We start from the raw sequence: 18,212 nt of genomic DNA on the forward strand, positions 1-18,212 counted from the left end.
TAATTATTGGTCTTCATTTACATCAACAATGTGCATTGCTTAATTTGCGTCCTAAGTGTGAACACCAACAACCAGACCTTATTGAATATATATCCAGTAAAGTAAATCATTTTCGGAGAGGCATAATCTGAACACTATCGGAAAACAAACATTATCATAACCGACTTGATTACAATTACATAAAAACATGCAAGTCACTCGAAATAATATGTCTGCTGCAAAGATTTATATCAACTTATATTGCTTAAGATTGTATGTCTGTAAGAATCACTGCAATCTGCCATTCGTGGTCGTCTGAATGACGTTGGATCTGAGTTGCTGGTTTGAGAACAATTAACATTACAATTACATCGGCTACATATCTATAAACAAGAAATGTGTATATAGTATTGGGACATATCTCCTACTAAGCTACATAGTCTTCACAGATGATAATCTGTATGCCCTTGTACCACACAATATATTCAACAAAGAGTATATTCTTTGTTCTCCAGTGTTTCTACTTGGCGTTTGGCAATCCTATTTTTGTGGAGCGTGATGAAATAGTTATACCGCACCCTATTTTAAACATCAAGGGTCACTGTTCACTTCAACCAAATCTGCACACACCAGAACGATTCAGTTCGATTTTTTCACTTTCTGTCATGTAGAGTTTTTTTCACAGCAACCCACACATTCGGCATAACATCACGCAAGGCAATTAAATAATTGAAATAACGGTAGAAATATGGACGATTCATCCCACTTTACCACCACGTCGGAATAACATTAATTTTTGGAGCGCTTCTTGTGTTTCGTTTTTTTTTTCTTTTCTGATTCCTACAACAATTTGCCTGGCTGGTCTTTAAAGAACCTAGGCGCTATGATAATATTTTCCCAATTATTATCTAGTTTTGTAATAACTAGAGGGTAAACAACACAATCGTTTCAATATCTCCCTGGTTTCCTGAATACACGCGAATCCTCAGTTTCCGTTGTATTGTTTGATAATGTTAAACATCTTATGTGTTATCTGTTTATATGTGATCTAGTACAGGGGAATAATAACTTGGCCTCAGAGGCGTTTTTATAATTTATCAAGCCCAATTAAAATCATCTCCATACCATGTTCTAGGTCAGACCCATTAATATCAAGCATATTATCATAGTAAAAGTGGCTGGTGCATTGCAAACATGAGAGGAACATGGACGTGAATCAAGTCATCTGATAATTAACATTGCTTAATATGCCAATACACTGAAAATACAGGAATTAATCGGCAATTCCTTGAATTATTGTGGTCACAGTAGTTTTGAAAATTGTTGCATTTATGTTGCTGAACACGTTTTCGGGTCCAATTTATGTGCTTATCCGTACCGAGACATCGCCTCTCCTTTCTTGTACTTTTGTTTCATATTAAACTTGCATTTGTTATTCTATTAACATAATTTTCAGAATCACGCGTTTTAAAAAATGAGATGCGAATGTAAGATACTACATATATATTTTCTTCATTGTCAAAGTACATTATTAATATATAAATTCAACGAAATCAATTCATATATGTATGTATGAAATAAATAACAAAAATAATTAATAATCGATCTAATCAATCAGTTAATCGATCATTCTTTTTATTCGCTACGTAATAAAGAGCAGATACAATATTAATTTGATGCCATTATATTTTGCTTCATTTTCTTTTTTAATATTGAACGACGTTTTATCGTTTTTATATGTATTGGAAGCTTATGGCACATTTTGATTTACCTGAAATCCAAAGAAAATTAGTTCACTTTAGGTGATATGAGTCAAGAATCTAGTATGGTACGCTTACTCGGATAAAAATAGTCATTTAGCTCACGAGAAAGTATATCGAAATGAAGTTGGTATTTAAATACAAAGTCATGTAGGTCATAAATATGTAAAATGCCAAGTGAAATAAAGGGTGGTCGGCAATGATTAAAGTTTTCATAATAAATTATTACTTTAAAAAAATTTTGACTTTGTAATTTGTCGTGTGATTTCGCATAAATATTAAAATTTGAGACGTGCTATTATAATCCTTGTCTTTTGTGACAGCCTGAATGGTGTGCTACTTCGTTTGGTTATTCAGATTCTAAACTAATCACTGGGCTAATTAGTTGGGAAATAACGACATTAAGCATTCGAGAAAAGTTTGTCATTTTCTGATGAAATAGCTATGGTTTTTATTTTTGTTAATTATTACAACCTGAAAACCTCATAGATATATAATAGTTTAGTCCCATGTTACCAAACTAACCATGGTAGCTGCTGTTTTAGGAGGTTTTCGAGATTGGTGTCTGTTTAATTATTGTCATTGTAATAATTACAAGACATAATTCTATTTTGGTTTTCGTGGTTCACGTCATAAATCACAAGAAAATTACTTCATAATCAGTGATATGACTGGGAGGAGTTGGAAAATAATAAAATATACGTTTTTTGTTCACAGAAAATCACAATTTGAATAACTGAAAGATAGGAAACATAATACTAATTACCACATGACAAAAATGTTTACTACATGATATGTTTTCTTTGTTTGTACTGTTCTATTCAAAATATAAGACACAGTGTTAACTCATAACCATAATTATGCTAATTAGTTGATAAGTTGTCATATAGAATATAGAATATTCACCTATATTGACAAATTAATTAACCATCAATAATTACAACGAATATAACTAATATATCGAAAATTAATGTGATGACACGTGATTTGTTTAATATGAGCATGTACAAGTTATGAAATATATCATGTTTCCCATTTAAACCCTCAATGAGCATATTGAATTTCATTAAATCAAATGATTGCGATAACCACACACTAAGATTCGCGTTTTCTATAAGTTCAATAGTCTGCTAAACTGAATGCGACGCTGTAGTGGTATACATGCACCCCGAGAAAGTAACATGTCAATATACAGTTTTTGTCAGATTGTTTCCACTCAAACGTCCAATCAATCAAGCACCAACAAGAAATAATCCATTGAATAATTTACTGTTTCTTCCATTGATACCAGGAGGCGCTTGGTGTTTGACGTCTGAAAATGTTACGTTTTTTCCTTGTTATAAGTTCGTGAAACATACATCCCTACAAAAAAAGATGAAGTTACAGCAACGATTATCATGCCTGTTTATTATCAATGCAGTTGATTTGTTTTCACCTGCTAGAACATTTATATTTTAGCATATGTAAGTACAGAACTTTAGGAAACAATATGTTATATTTTAGAACGGCGAATTGATTCTAGTGAGGCAAATGCTGACGAACCTTTTTTGGCGTGAAAGGCACTTTTACTTTATAGATACAAAAGTACTAGTTTACACTACATGACATATCGGAATTCTGCAATATTTAGTATCAAATCTTGGGTAGTAATTCTGCTACTAACATTTCATGATCAACAATAAATACATATTCTATTTCTTGCACTAGTTTTTGACAAATGTTATTTGTTGCCTTTGCAAACTGAATAAAATAAAAAGATTATTGATAAACTTATGTGTTAATAGTGAGCCAGAGAAAATTAACGCAAACAATAAGGTATTGTATAAGTATATATAATAATATGAATTATCTAAAAGATCAAAATATAAATATTTAAGCAAAATTTGGAGAAAAATACCGGCCAGCGTTTCTGCAGGAAAAGTATTCGTCAATATTTTTTGGCGGAAAAACATTATTTATAACACCATGACAATGAAAATAATGTATTAGTTATTGCACTAACTATATTATTATATTTATATATTAATAATATCTGGCTCTCCTGATACATGTCTATACACAAATGTAATTTAAAATATATTCTAATTTAATTTCTAATGAAATTGAAATGTTATTATGATTAATAAGTTTCCGAGTTTGACGACGATCAAATAAACATTATTTGAGTTATTGTAACTACAAGAAAATACCTTTGAAAAATATATTAAATCCATGTCAAAACTGAACTTGGTCAACAGATCAAATTGGTTAATAAAATATCAAGAAGAGATCAAATAAAAATTGTTTAGGTCATTGCATCCTCAAATGCCAGAGACAACGAAAATTACAACAGCGACGACGATAACCTTTCTGCCTCGCGTAACTTTAATTCTGTCTAATAATAATTGGGCAAAGTGAATAGGACATGGTACGATTAAAGAAATCCGATGTTGTGACAGACCGCCCCACATCTCTGCGCTTAGAATCATGAGTAAATTTAGCATCAACATATCACGACGTGGTGAGTAATACCTATTATCTCTTGTAGGGTAAATAAATGTAATGTAATGTAAGCTCCATGATGAAACGGAAAACATATACATCCCAGAGGGGACTGGTCTGTCAACTGGATTACTTGATGGAAAAGAGGCGAATTTGAAAATGTCAAGAAACTGAATATATGTGCAGAGAGGAAAAAAAATACCTGGTCGGTTAAACAAAATAATGTAAGTAAAAATATATTTGACTAAAACTTGAGAGAGATTGATAAATAAAGAGTATACTCAGAATGCATAAGGCAGTGTGACGTATGACAAACATACTGTAATGCATGGCCAAATCCATGCTCTACAGTGCCTCAATTCCCTACAATGGTAACACGTGTTTAGATTGTATTAGGTATAATCCAGCTTTCCTGCTTAGCGAAGGCCAGTCAAAATACTGATTACGGAGCTGAAATGTATGTATATATATATATATACGGTAATAGAGGAATTAAGACACAACTACATGAATTGAAACTCGACAAACTCGTAACGTATTTATGTAAGATATTTATATTTGATAATTCATTGCTCCAACGAGCATACATTATAAACTTCGCAAATTAACATATCAATTAAAATTAAAACGTACCGGTTTAAGAGTTACATAATAGTGCCTTTGATCTGTGACGGCATGATAATACGAGTTCTTTTTTTCCATGTGGAATGGTGGGATCTAATATTATGATATTTTTTTTCTTTCAAACATAAAATGCATCATTTGCTAGAGCTACCGTGAGCAAGAACTTTCCATGTTATTCTATGCTCAATGATATTTTCCTTGGGTGAAAACATGCTTCCTCAGTTCCGTCGCATTTCTTGAGGCCTGATTACAAAATGAGGGCGTGAGGTTTCTGTATCTTGTTTTGAATTCATTTCCAGTAAGTCCGAAGTATGTTTCGCTAGTTTTGTTGTCTAATCGCGTAACTTGCGCTTGGTAAATGATGCCAGACTGAAAACACTTCCCATACAGTGGACAGATCGTTTTCTATATATATGTATCTAAGCATAGCGTGATACAGTTGCTTAGTTTATATACATTTATCTAAAGTACATAATATCCTATTTTTACAAGCAATCATATTTCTAATTAGCTTGTCTGTTCAGCTATAAGAGGTAGAAAATGCATTACACACTCCTTATTTATTACTAAATAAACCTGTCAAGGAATGTTAAAAAAGATTCATTCCCAGGCAAGTTGGAATACTGTATATTAAGAAATTGAAAATGAAAAAGGGCTGTATACATACATACCATGCCCGTACCTTATTAAAGACAACAACATCATCGAATGTATTCAATACGAAATGGTCAGGTCGACTAAGAAGGTATCCCCACAACATAAGTTGTTTATTTAACACTGTGTTCCAAACAACCTCACACATCGATTTCACGTGTCAAATAAACAAGAACACGAAATACTATACACAGCTGTTAATCTTCTGATTATGATCACTCAATCTATGAAAACTTAAAGTGTAAGTTACCTGTCCCTGTCTTTTAAGGTCTATGGTTTAGGCTAAGGGGCAAGATTTAAGCTAATATTGTATGTCTGCATATCGGTTAGACCAAATTGCGTTCACACACGAGTGGAAACGGCGGTTAGCACGGGCTAAGGTATGTCGAAACCTTTTAAGAATATACATGTATATTCTTAAGAAGTTTGGCTGTCTCTTCTTTGGGTGTAATTCTCTGAAACTGTCATTAAATATCTCCTTGATCTAGTCAAATTGTATAGTCTACAAATAGTCTAAGGACTAACCTTACACACACATGGGGTCTGACTTAAAGAATGATCTGGTACGCTGGTATGTCGCGTTAAAAAGTTGTTTTTTTAAATAAAGAAAAGCACGTTAACGCGCGTTACGCGTTTAGGGTTACCATTTTAGTCAAAATAGACAAAAAGGGTGTCTTTTCCGGTACTGCCAACATGATGAGGGTGGTTATTTTTTATGAGATTATTGTTTTGTATTGCTTTAAGGAATTCAATGATCGCAAAAACGTTAACGACCCTCGATCACGGGCGATCACGGCTGCTTTAATTTTGTTTCATGTCGTAAATAGATTTTAAAACACTCAACGCATTTGGGGTATGTAGCTTTCTAACAGTGAAAAAATTGTGACTCTTTAAAACGTGTTTAGGGTCATTTTGAAAAAAACCCTTTCACAGAAATGGGTTCCAGGTATTTTCACAAGTCGGACCCCGTGGTGTTCAGTTATGACAAGGAAGCACACACCTCTTTTCTAACAGTGGAATAAAGTTCATGATGACAAGTCCGCATATTGTGGCGAGCCGCAATACCATGGTAGTGAATTCAAATATTGCATATCTTCGTAATTTATATTCTACCAAGAAGATCCAATTATATGTATTGTTATTATGCAAATTAACACAGTAACTGGGGTTGTGATTCACCCCAAATTTAATTTATTATATCATGACACAATTGAAAACAATTGGATGACAAAATTTGTTTATTCAGCCTGCCAATCAACATGAGTAAAGATGACCTTTTTAATATTTAATATGCCAAAAATCAACATTTAAAGCTAATAAAAACATACTTCTAATTTTACAGATTACACAGCGGATAACTACTGAACTATACAACATAACAGTCAGATTTAGTTTGTTATGTATTGATGTTTATAGTAAAAAGTCATTGATATAGAGGATATCACATCATGTCGTTATCGGTGTGCAATTTCAGCATTATTATATTCAAATATTAGCCAACTTGTGTTAAAACTAGACATACTTTTATTTGATTAATTTAAGAATAAAAAATAAAATTCTATGGAATCAATGGGAACAATGTTTGAGTAGACAAAATAATAGAAATTGTCAAAATTGGCGAAATTTCGAGATGATAAGTCGATATTTCGAGGTACCAAATCAAAATTTCGTGATGCAAAATCGAAATTTCGAGATGTCATGTTGATATTTCGAGATGCTAATCCGAAATTTCGAGATGTCATGTTGATATTTCGAGATGCCAAGCCGAAATTTCGAGATGCCATATCAATATTTCGAGAAGTCGAAATTTGAAGATATTCTTTTTTTGTTACGCTTTGAATTTGGCCCTATTGGGCTTCCGTACATATATGCACAAGGACAGAAACATCACATAGTACCCATCTGACAGTACAACCCGCCTGTCACATAGTTCTTACCCACCACAGACCCCGGTCAGTCAAAATGACTATTTTGAACTGTAGGCATTAATCAACGATTCAGCCAATGACGACCTCAAGACCTCAAGATTTTCCTTCACGTCATGAACCACAAGGCAATGAGGCGACGCCATATTGCCTCCCCAATCACATCGAGGAATAAGCCAATGCTATGGGAAAGTGGGGTAGTCGAGAGAGTCCTGGAGTCCCTCTGCTTAAATTCACTACGTTCAAATACCCACCATAGACTCCAGTCAGTCAAAATGACTATTTTGAACTGTAGGCAGAGTCAGACGCCGATATTTGGCGGGTTTTTGAGTGAACTAAAAACGATAAAAGGTTGTCCAAGTTAGGGATAATACCCACTATTTACGACTACCACCTAGTTGAAATCAATGAAGAATCTGTCCTTAATGGCCAGTGCATTCCAAGAACAAAAGCAAAATGCTCAAACGGTGACAGGGTTTGGTATGCCCGAGAATGCTAGATCCAAACTCAAATTCTGGGATAACTAGCTTTCAAAAGAAAGACCTAAACAGTTCTGCATGATGGCATAGGTCGAAAGTGGGACCTGGAAAGTTATAAGGAGCGCTGATGGGAAAAATCTCTCTGCAACAACGAGCTGCCGGGACTGTTCTATCGTCTATTCACAGGGATCCTTGGGCAGTAACCAAAGAGTGACACTCAATGACGAGATCCCCCCTAAAAAGATGGATTAGGTATCTCTTAGGTAGTAGTGGTAAAAACATTTTGCGTTCTTCAGAAGCCTGACTTTAGCACATGGCTTAGGAGGGCACCAGACGGAAAGGCCAATGAGTTAGCAATCTCACTGACCTCATGCGCTCGTACTTGGTGTCTCTGTAGACCCTGTGACGAGGAAGCCAAACGGTTAAAAAAGATCCACCTGTCAATGGGAGTTGGGGAGGCTGGTCTGTCCTGCTTACCCTGGCCATAACACATACAACTCCCTAGTACTCGGCACTACAACTGGGCAAAGAAAGAACTCCTCCTGATCCTCTGGACTGACAATGTGGCCAGCCGTGAGATTACGAACAGTTGTGTCCTGGGATTTGATTCTTGGTGAGGAACCCGATTCGTATCTTTAGCACGACTTGATTGTCCATAAAGGCGACACACCCATCCACAAAGGACAGGGCCCCTAGTTCATACCGATGCCTTCCTGGGATGAGTGCTGATCGCAGAGGCTCAAAGGACGCTCTGTTTAGAGCAGACAACACAACCAACAAGTCTCAATTGTCTAGGTCAGGGTCTAGGCCTCTCCACAGTGAATTCTCAATAGTGGTAGACAAGGCTGACCTATAGCTAATGAACGCTGAATAGGACAAGCTCATTTCGTCCAACAGATGGGCGAAAATTCAGCTACCTGGCCAACAGAGGGATGGCATGGATCAATCTCCACTACACCAAGTATATGCTCGCCATTGTGAGTCGTAGGCTGTGTTGGTGCGATCCCTGTTCGCCCTGGCCAGGACATTGGCAACTGAGAGCCTTGATGCGTGTAAGAGGTACACCGCTGGGCTCAATGACAGTGTGCCGTCCGGCTTGGACAGCAGATCCACCACTGGTGTTTCGACTAACATGTCCAACAGTAGTGGAAACTAGGCCTTGCTTGGCCCATTTGAATGTCAAAATCCAGGTGCACTCCTGTCGAAGTTTCTCCAGTACCAGTGAATAGCGGGAAGGGAGGAAAAGTGTACACGTCCATGTGGGCCCACAGGATTGAGAAAGCATCCCTGGCCCAGGCTACTGAACTCGGCAGGAGTGTCACATACATTGGGAGCTTACATTCCAAGGTGTGGCGAATAGGTCTAGCTTTTGACCGTCCTACTGCCGAAACAGTCTGGAGGCTACCCCTTGGGGTATCTGCCACTCCGCGTTGTGGAGACGGAGCCGTGAGAGGGCATCCGCTTGAATGTTCCTCACCCCTAGAAGGTGGTGTGCAGTAGGCTTCACATTGTATTCCAGGTACCAAAGGAGAATTTGCTATGCTAGGACTTACAACGATGGAGATCTGGTCACCCCTCCTTTTGGCTATAGAAGACCACCGCTGTGTTGTTCGTGCAAAGCAAGACTCTGTGGCCTTAAACTATGGGTAGAAAGTGTATCAGTGCTAAGTGCACTGCTTTAAGTTCGAGTCAGAGGATATGACGGTCCTGAACCCAGTGCAGGGGCCATATTCCTTGGGCTTGTTCGTCCAATAGGTGCGCTCCCCAACCTGTGAGGGAGGCATCCATTACCAAGTCATTGCCGTGGCAAGTGGGTCCAAGGGGACCCCCTGCCTGAGGTTGGCAATGCCGACCACCAGGGCAAGGCATCCCCCGCTTGGTCCGAGAGTCCCCTCGTTGCAAGCGGAAGCGTCAAACTTGCTTCCCCTGCGAGTTGGGTTGGTGACCCCCCAAGGAAGGGGAACCACCACCTGGTCCCTTCTTCCTGGACAGCGCGCTGCAACTCTTCCATCCCCCAGAAGAGCTGGGATGATTGCCTCCTGGCTACTTCTGGCCAGTGGGTGCCGACTTTAATCAACTGTTCCTTTCATTCACAAAGGAAAGAGGATGGGGAGGTCCAGTCTGCGTAACTGAGATGACACTGCAGGATATCCTGCATAGCTATGTGGTGCCCCATCAATGGCTGTGTCTGCTGGTGTGTTCTGCCTTTGAGACTTCAGAGTGCTTGAGACGCAAAACAATGCGTTCCAGTGGACTGTCCACAACTCAAAAGCATGGTTTGTTTCCGACTGAACTGCTGAAATATTCCATAAACGTGGCCATCCCCCGTTGTCCGTCCCACCAAACCAAAAATTTGTGGTACCAGGGTTAGGGGAGGAACCAAGAGATCCGGCCGGTGCATGAGATTTGGCACCAGACTCTGCTGATTCTGGTCTCAAACACTGCATCAATTGGGCGTTCCCACTGCATCTAGCACTCTGTCGGACTAGAATAGTTATGCAGTCAGTGTTGCTTTGGATCCCCCAAACCCAATGTCCTGCTCTGCTTGCAAGGTCCATTCTGAAATTGGAGGCCTGGCCGCTAGTCCCCCCTATGTGTGGACTAGTTCTCAGCGGAGACCAGCAGCCTGTCCCCACCTGATTCCCAAACGATGGGAAGGATGGGTCTACCCGACAGGTTCTCAACCAAAGCCTGAATCTCGTAGGCAAACCTGGCACTGTGCGAGGATGGATCCACAGAGGGACTCGCAACAGGCCCCATAGGAGTAAAAACCTCCAGTGGTACATCCTCCCCATTGCCAGTATGATCGAGCAAACCGCCGACTGCAGAAGCAGACTGCGAGGAAGCCCTCCGATCAGCAGGAGGGCTGAGAAATCTCAGTATCTCCCCTGTCGGGCCTCTCACTCGTCATTGCGGTATTCAAAGCACAGTAGACAAGTGGGAGGACTCTTCGCTCATGCTAGCAATCCACTCACTCACGCTCACATTATTGCATGCACGACTGCTGCGAACTCAAGCGAAGCGGTCAGTCTTGGTAATTTGTTGAAGTGGATTCAAAGCTGGTAATTCCTGGGGGCAAGTACCATTCGACCGCCCCGATCTTTTGGGCGACAAAAAGGGGGTGAGGAGCCTCTGGCGTGTAACCCTTTCTTCCCATCGATTTCTAAAATTGGTAAAAATGAACAAGACATGCACGACAGGAACGAATTACAGATAAAAGCTGACACAAAGAGATCCAACAACATGGTCAAATTTGCATCACCCGTTTTTGTTTTGTTTTTCTTGTAAGCAATGCACACAAAAAGGCGACACAGGGGTAAAAAATAAGAAAGACTTACAGTAACCTACCAGCCACAGCTGCCATGCAGGTGACAGCTAGCCAGACCAAAAACCTGGACAGGGGCGGAGAAAAAACAGATTGAAGTGATTGGGGAAGCAATATGGCATTGCCTCATTGCCTCGGTCACATGGTTTGTGATATGGAGGAAGATCATGGGGCTTCCCCTGATCTAGATTTCTTTCTCCATCATCGACTGAATCGAATATTAATGCCTACAGTTCAAAATAGTCATTTTGGTCTATGGTGGGTAATTGAACTTTTTTGTTGAAGTTTTATTGGTTTGGGCAGAATGTACATCTACTTGTATTGTATGTACTTCACAGTTAAACAATAAACTATTTATAATGCTGGCAATTCGTCATTAATTACTTCTAGTAAACTAAACCTTCAAGGAGTGATCAAACCAGTATAGATGGTGGTGTAATGGTATTGAACTAAACTATCAAATGAGAAAGAATAAACAGACCACAAGCACACATTGTAGCACACACCCAGGTTGTAAAGGTGTAAGAACATGGACAAAGGTTATTACTAAGGGACTCAACCACAAGAATTTCTGTAAAGAAGAAACTAACCAACTCCACCCCAGTCAAATTTGGAAACAATCTATCAGGACTAAGTGATGGATGTACTGACAATGGCAGTGAAAAGTAAAGAGAAAAAAATAACAGCAGACACAAATACTGTTGATAATATTTATTTTTCTAACCACAACTAAATTCTTTGATACCACTTTCTTTACAATATTCAACTTAAAAAAAATATTGTTACATTGCAAGATGAAAAACACACCGTCACATTTCAAGGCACAACAGGAAAATTTTATAAAAGAAAGCACTGCAACTAATTTAATTTCACAAGAATTGTCAGAGACAAACTTTATAGCTGAGAATATTTTATCAGGATGCTTTGGATGGGAAACAAACTTTGTTCTCACAATCACCATCAATTATCAACAATCACCCAGAAAATCAATTTACAGTAATTTAAATTTACATTACATGCTCTGATTGCTTATATTTGTGAATTAGTACACAAATAATCAAACCACTTTGTGTTGTTCAGAGCAAAGGTCTGAAAAGAACAATTCGGACTACACCATGTGAATTCCATTTTAAATATATTTAAGACGACTTAATACTGATGCTTGTTTACATGAACTATAAAATTTGAAGTCTAGACAATATTCATAATAGTATTCCTATTCTCAAAAAATCAAAGCAACCCAATACTCAAAAGTTAACAAAAGATTCGATCAATAAATGTTTATATACAGGGATAATGAAAATAATAAAATCTGAGCAAATAAGATTTGAAATATTTTAAGCAAAAGAGAAAATCCAAATTTCAGAGATTTTACAATTGCTTACAATTTTAATGTTGCAACTAAGATACAATCTTGTGCAACTCCTGAACAATTCTGTTGTTGCATTAAATTATAAATATTACAGGAAACAAACTCATTTTTATTTTCTAAATCAAATGCACATTGCTGATCACTATTCTCTAAACATACATGAATGGAATGGATGAATGAATGCATTTACTATAAAGTGATCAATTGGCAAATGATTTTGATGTCAAATATTAATACAATGGTTATCGCCAAGATAAAACATAACATACCACAAGTAGTATATCCTGAATGTCATGTTATTGGGTGTGTAAAATAACCTAATTTGTGAGGCTTAGGTATGGTATTACCATACCCTACGATACTGTCGGCAAGTTTAACCTAACAATTTTTTTTTTTCATTTTATATACAATGGTTCAACAACAATGATAAATATACAGTAACTGAACAAGTCATGCACAGAATTTATTTGAAATATACACCAGGTATGAAGAAATTAGAAATCAGGAATGAGGTAATATAATACTAGAGATTAGAAGCGAGATAACTAGATACAGCAGAGTAAATCTAGCAGTCAGGAACGTGGTAGCTAGGCAAAAGCCATTAGAAATGAGGTAAACTCAACAACCATAGAGAATGAGGTATCTAAGTTGGAAATGAGGTAACTAGACAACAAGTACTGGGTATGATGTAACTAGAAAACAGCAATTGAAATTAAGGTATATATTCTAACAAGAGTGCACAAGGAAATGAACATATTCTATATACGGTAACTTTAATAGTGACATCAGGTTGGAGGAATAAAAAAACAAACAAAAAAACAATCATATAAAGCATAAGGTGAAATAATCAAGATCTGAGCACCTCCCTATTCTAAAAAACCTTCTGATTGACCCATGATATGGTAGGTATAATTTAACGTGGGGGAGGTAGGTTAACACACTGTGAATAAGTTATACTTGAGAAAACATTCCACAAACATTGCATTGATAAGGATACAATATAAATACATGTAAATATAGTGGAAAGTGGTGCACTCACAATTATTCCCACAATATATATATTGAACTGTTTTATTTATTTATTCATTTATTTATCAGATAATATTGCCTAATTTGAGTTAAATTTATAACGCATAGAGTAAGCAACTAATGTCAATTTCCAGTCATTGAGAGAAAATTTTGCGAGTCAAAATTGTGAAAGCACAAAAACAATGCACTGTTTTTTATAGGTAAAGCAATTTTTTTTTTTGAAATAAAAATGACTGATTCCCATAATAGTTTAATAAAAGGCAGTGGTCATAACATCATACCAAGCTACTAAGGTTTACCTTGGTAATTTCAGGAGTGATTGGAATGTGGCTGAGAAATAGGTATTTAATGAACACATGGGCTAGAACAACACTCTAAATCATGTTTGCCACTGGGAGTACATGGAGTTGTGTGAAAATCAACACAAATTTTACATACGTGTGATGATATAACCACTGCATTTTTACAGTCACACTGCCAACAAAAGCCACACACAGCTTTGGATACACTAGCACAGCTAACATTATAAAATGTTTTCGTATATTTACACAGCCTTGACTGAGTGAATGTCAAATCATTTCATGCATGTACTAGCTAAGTGCAAAGAGGATTATTCAATTCCTTTCATTACCACTGCTGTTAAAATCACAGGAGTAGTTTTCAATACTTGTGAGCAGTTTGGTCCAAATTTAAAACTCAAAGTACAAAAAAAGCACTATAACAGGGAGGCGAGAAGCAGTTTGGTATTGAAAAAGCCATGAATAAAATCGTTTACTTCCAAGATATTTAAATGCGTGTACATAATTTTCAGCACATGTTTGTAGATGTATATCAAATAGCTAAATGTAATGACAAGTCAAATATTAAAACTCTCCACTGCCAATTCAACAGGGTATTATTCTGTGCACTTAATATAATATATTCACCGAGAGGATTAAAAGAGCTACGTGCCCTATATCCCTTTAACATTAAGTAGTATGTTTCAATTACGTGTACAATTTTTGTTAAGAAATACATGTTCAGGGCCTGGTAACCACATTATTCAAGTGACAATTGGAACACATTGAACTAAGATCATTTAGATAGTTATTGTCTGTAAAGAAGTGCTTCAGCAATAATAAAAAGTCAACAGGAAATTAGCTGCATGCCCAGGTTCTACTAAAAAGGTTTGCCAGCTAGTTATAATGCTTATGGCGGACACCATCATCGTCATATTACTAAAATCATCAGGAAATGAAAAAATGAAACGTCGGGGTTTTTTTTCCTAATCAGATTTTTCACCGGTAAAGCATTCTCTTTGCAAATGTCACCAAAACAAATTAATGTGTGCTGAACAAACACATACTCATGTGACATTTTACAATACTCGTCAGAAAAAAAAAAAGCAGGTAGTAACAAAGAAGTACGACACAGTGTCCTCCAACAAACTTGATTAATTTACATTTTCAATTTTGATTTATATCACTCTGACATTTAAACAACAAATCTTGGGGCTTAGATCAGTGTGTAGTTCACAAAAAACAAAATGACAGTCAGCTATTGACTAACCATCATTCCACTAAGGCAATTGATAACAATTTAAAAGGGAAGCAGTCAAGTTTTTAGTGAAATGCTGTTTACATCATTGTGATTATTGATATATATATATATATATATATATATATATATATATATATATATATATATATATTCATTTTAAATGTTGGTATTTTGCAAAAATAAATACTTTAATTCATCACTCATTTTCAGACATCATTGTATTTTTAAATTATCTGTGATGTAAAATTTGGGCAGGATACTAAAAGTAACAACCGGAAGATAACAGTAACACCCAAATGATAACAGTAACATCCCGGGAATAACAGTAACTGCTAGGAAACAGTAATTAGCTAGAGCTATGGTGATGAAAAAACTGCTTGCCAAATTTTGTTTTTAGTTCATGGTATAGGACTTGTTACAAGAAGTATGTCTGATATAGATACTGGTGTTCCATTTCCATAAAAGCGGTTCACGGCGGACAATGACCAAATATTTGAATACGCAATCTTTTCATTAGTTAGTATTAGCATAATGTATTTTTGTCATATCCAACTTTGTCATCACCAGTGGGTGAAATAATTATGTTTCATAATTCTCAACTGAGCTGCTGATCCTTTTCGGCTTAAAAGGATTTAGTGGTACTTTACTTGTATGTATGTAAATTTAACCATTTCATCAAATTGTGAGTTTCAAAGAAATTTGATATTTAGATACTCAATATTTTCTTGAGATTGCTCAACAACTTGATTTGGAACATGTTTTTTTTACACATCAAATATCATTGTTAATTTTGGATCAAATTGACATACTGCATAATACTTTATTTTAGACTTTTTGGTGTTTTGTATGGAATATTGTTTTCACTGATTTGTTGAGTAATGTAAAATATAGCAAAAAAGGTATATTTGATTTTATTTTCACTGAATCATTCCTTCAGCGAAAATTAATTCTAAGCGAAAATATAGTATTTTACAGTAAGTTCCAATAGACAAGAGATATTGATCAACATATTTGAGTAATATTGAAAAAAAAATATGCTGGTTCATTTTGTAAAATTTGACAAAATTCTCGTTGACATTCAGAGGATTAAAAATAAAGACATACAGAATTTCGTTGCATTCGAAAGTTGTAATTCTATGAGGAACCATTATCCTGAACCATACATACATCATGAAATATTGAGAATGTTAACAGTAACAACCAGAGGCTATGCGTCACTCTTTTCATCACAAGATAGTCGTGTTCATAGTCTGTACTTTCCTTCAGAAGATTGGAACAAAAATAACCAAATTTTTAGAGTAAAAACCGACTCAAATTTTGTTTTTTGGCTTCAAAATTAAGGTTATTTCCAGAAATATTGAAAAATGTAAGAAAAAATTGTGCAGAAAAATTTGGCCAAGAAGGTGAGATTGTTAATACATGCTGTTATTTTTACTTTAAATTTGGATTAAAAAAAAATTGGGTGTGATTCACTTTTTCACAAGCAAACATTTTTCGCATTTATAACACAGTTGCTAGTTTGACAACGTGCAGCGACGTACATACATATCACATAGCATTTTTCTACCCTCAACCAATCGGTGTGGGCGTCATCCCATTTTACATCAATTTATGGTGTTCACTCATTTTCTTGCATTGTCAGTTGCTTTTCCTGAGCACAATAGGCAAAAAAACCCAAAAAACTCCATTAATGCATAAAGTAGTGTAAAATATATTATTTTCGCTTGGAATTAATTTTCGGTATTTTCGCTCATGGAATGATTCAGTGAAAATAAAATCTAGCGAATATACCTTATATAAACAAAATGACAGTCAGCTATTGACTAACCATCATTCCACTAAGGCAATTGATAACAATTTAAAAGGGAAGCAGTCAAGTTTTTAGTGAAATGCTGTTTACATCATTGTGATTATTAATGAATGAATATATATATATATATTCATTTTAAATGTTGGTATTTTGCAAAAATAAATGCTTTAATTCATCACTCATTTTCAGACAACATTTTATTGTATTTTTAAATTATCTGTGATGTAAAATTTGGGCAGGATACTAAAAGTAACAACCGGAAGATAACAGTAACACCCAAATGATAACAGTAACATCCCGGGAATAACAGTAACTGCTAGGAAACAGTAATTAGCTAGAGCTATGGTGATGAAAAAACTGCTAGCCAAATTTAGTTTTTAGTTCATGGTATAGGACTTGTTACAAGTAGTATGTCTGATATAGGTACTGGTGTTCCATTTTCATAAAAGCGGTTCACGGCGGACAATGACCAAATATTTGAATACGCAATCTTTTCATTAGTTAGTATTAGCATAATGTATTTTTGTCATATCCAACTTTGTCATCACCAGTGGGTGAAATAATTATGTTTCATAATTCTCAACTGAGCTGCTGATCCTTTTCGGCTTAAAAGGATTTAGTGGTACTTTACTTGTATGTATGTAAATTTAACCATTTCATCAAATTGTGAGTTTCAAAGAAATTTGATATTTAGATACTCAATATTTTCTTGAGATTGCTCAACAACTTGATTTGGAACATGTTTTTTTTACACATCAAATATCATTGTTAATTTTGGATCAAATTGACATACTGCAAAATACTTTATTTTAGACTTTTTGGTGTTTTGTATGGAATATTGTTTTCACTGATTTGTTGAGTAATGTAAAATATAGCAAAAAAGGTATATTTGATTTTATTTTCACTGAATCATTCCTTCAGCGAAAATTAATTCTAAGCGAAAATATAGTATTTTACAGTAAGTTCCAATAGACAAGAGATATTGATCAACATATTTGAGTAATATTGAAAAAAAAATATGCTGGTTCATTTTGTAAAATTTGACAAAATTCTCGTTGACATTCAGAGGATTAAAAATAAAGACATACAGAATTTCGTTGCATTCGAAAGTTGTAATTCTATGAGGAACCATTATCCTGAACCATACATACATCATGAAATATTGAGAATGTTAACAGTAACAACCAGAGGCTATGCGTCACTCTTTTCATCACAAGATAGTCGTGTTCATAGTC

This window comes from Saccoglossus kowalevskii, chromosome 12, assembly GCF_978046115.1.
Source record: "Saccoglossus kowalevskii chromosome 12, keSacKowa6.1, whole genome shotgun sequence".
In the NCBI taxonomy this organism is placed as follows: domain Eukaryota; kingdom Metazoa; phylum Hemichordata; class Enteropneusta; family Harrimaniidae; genus Saccoglossus; species Saccoglossus kowalevskii.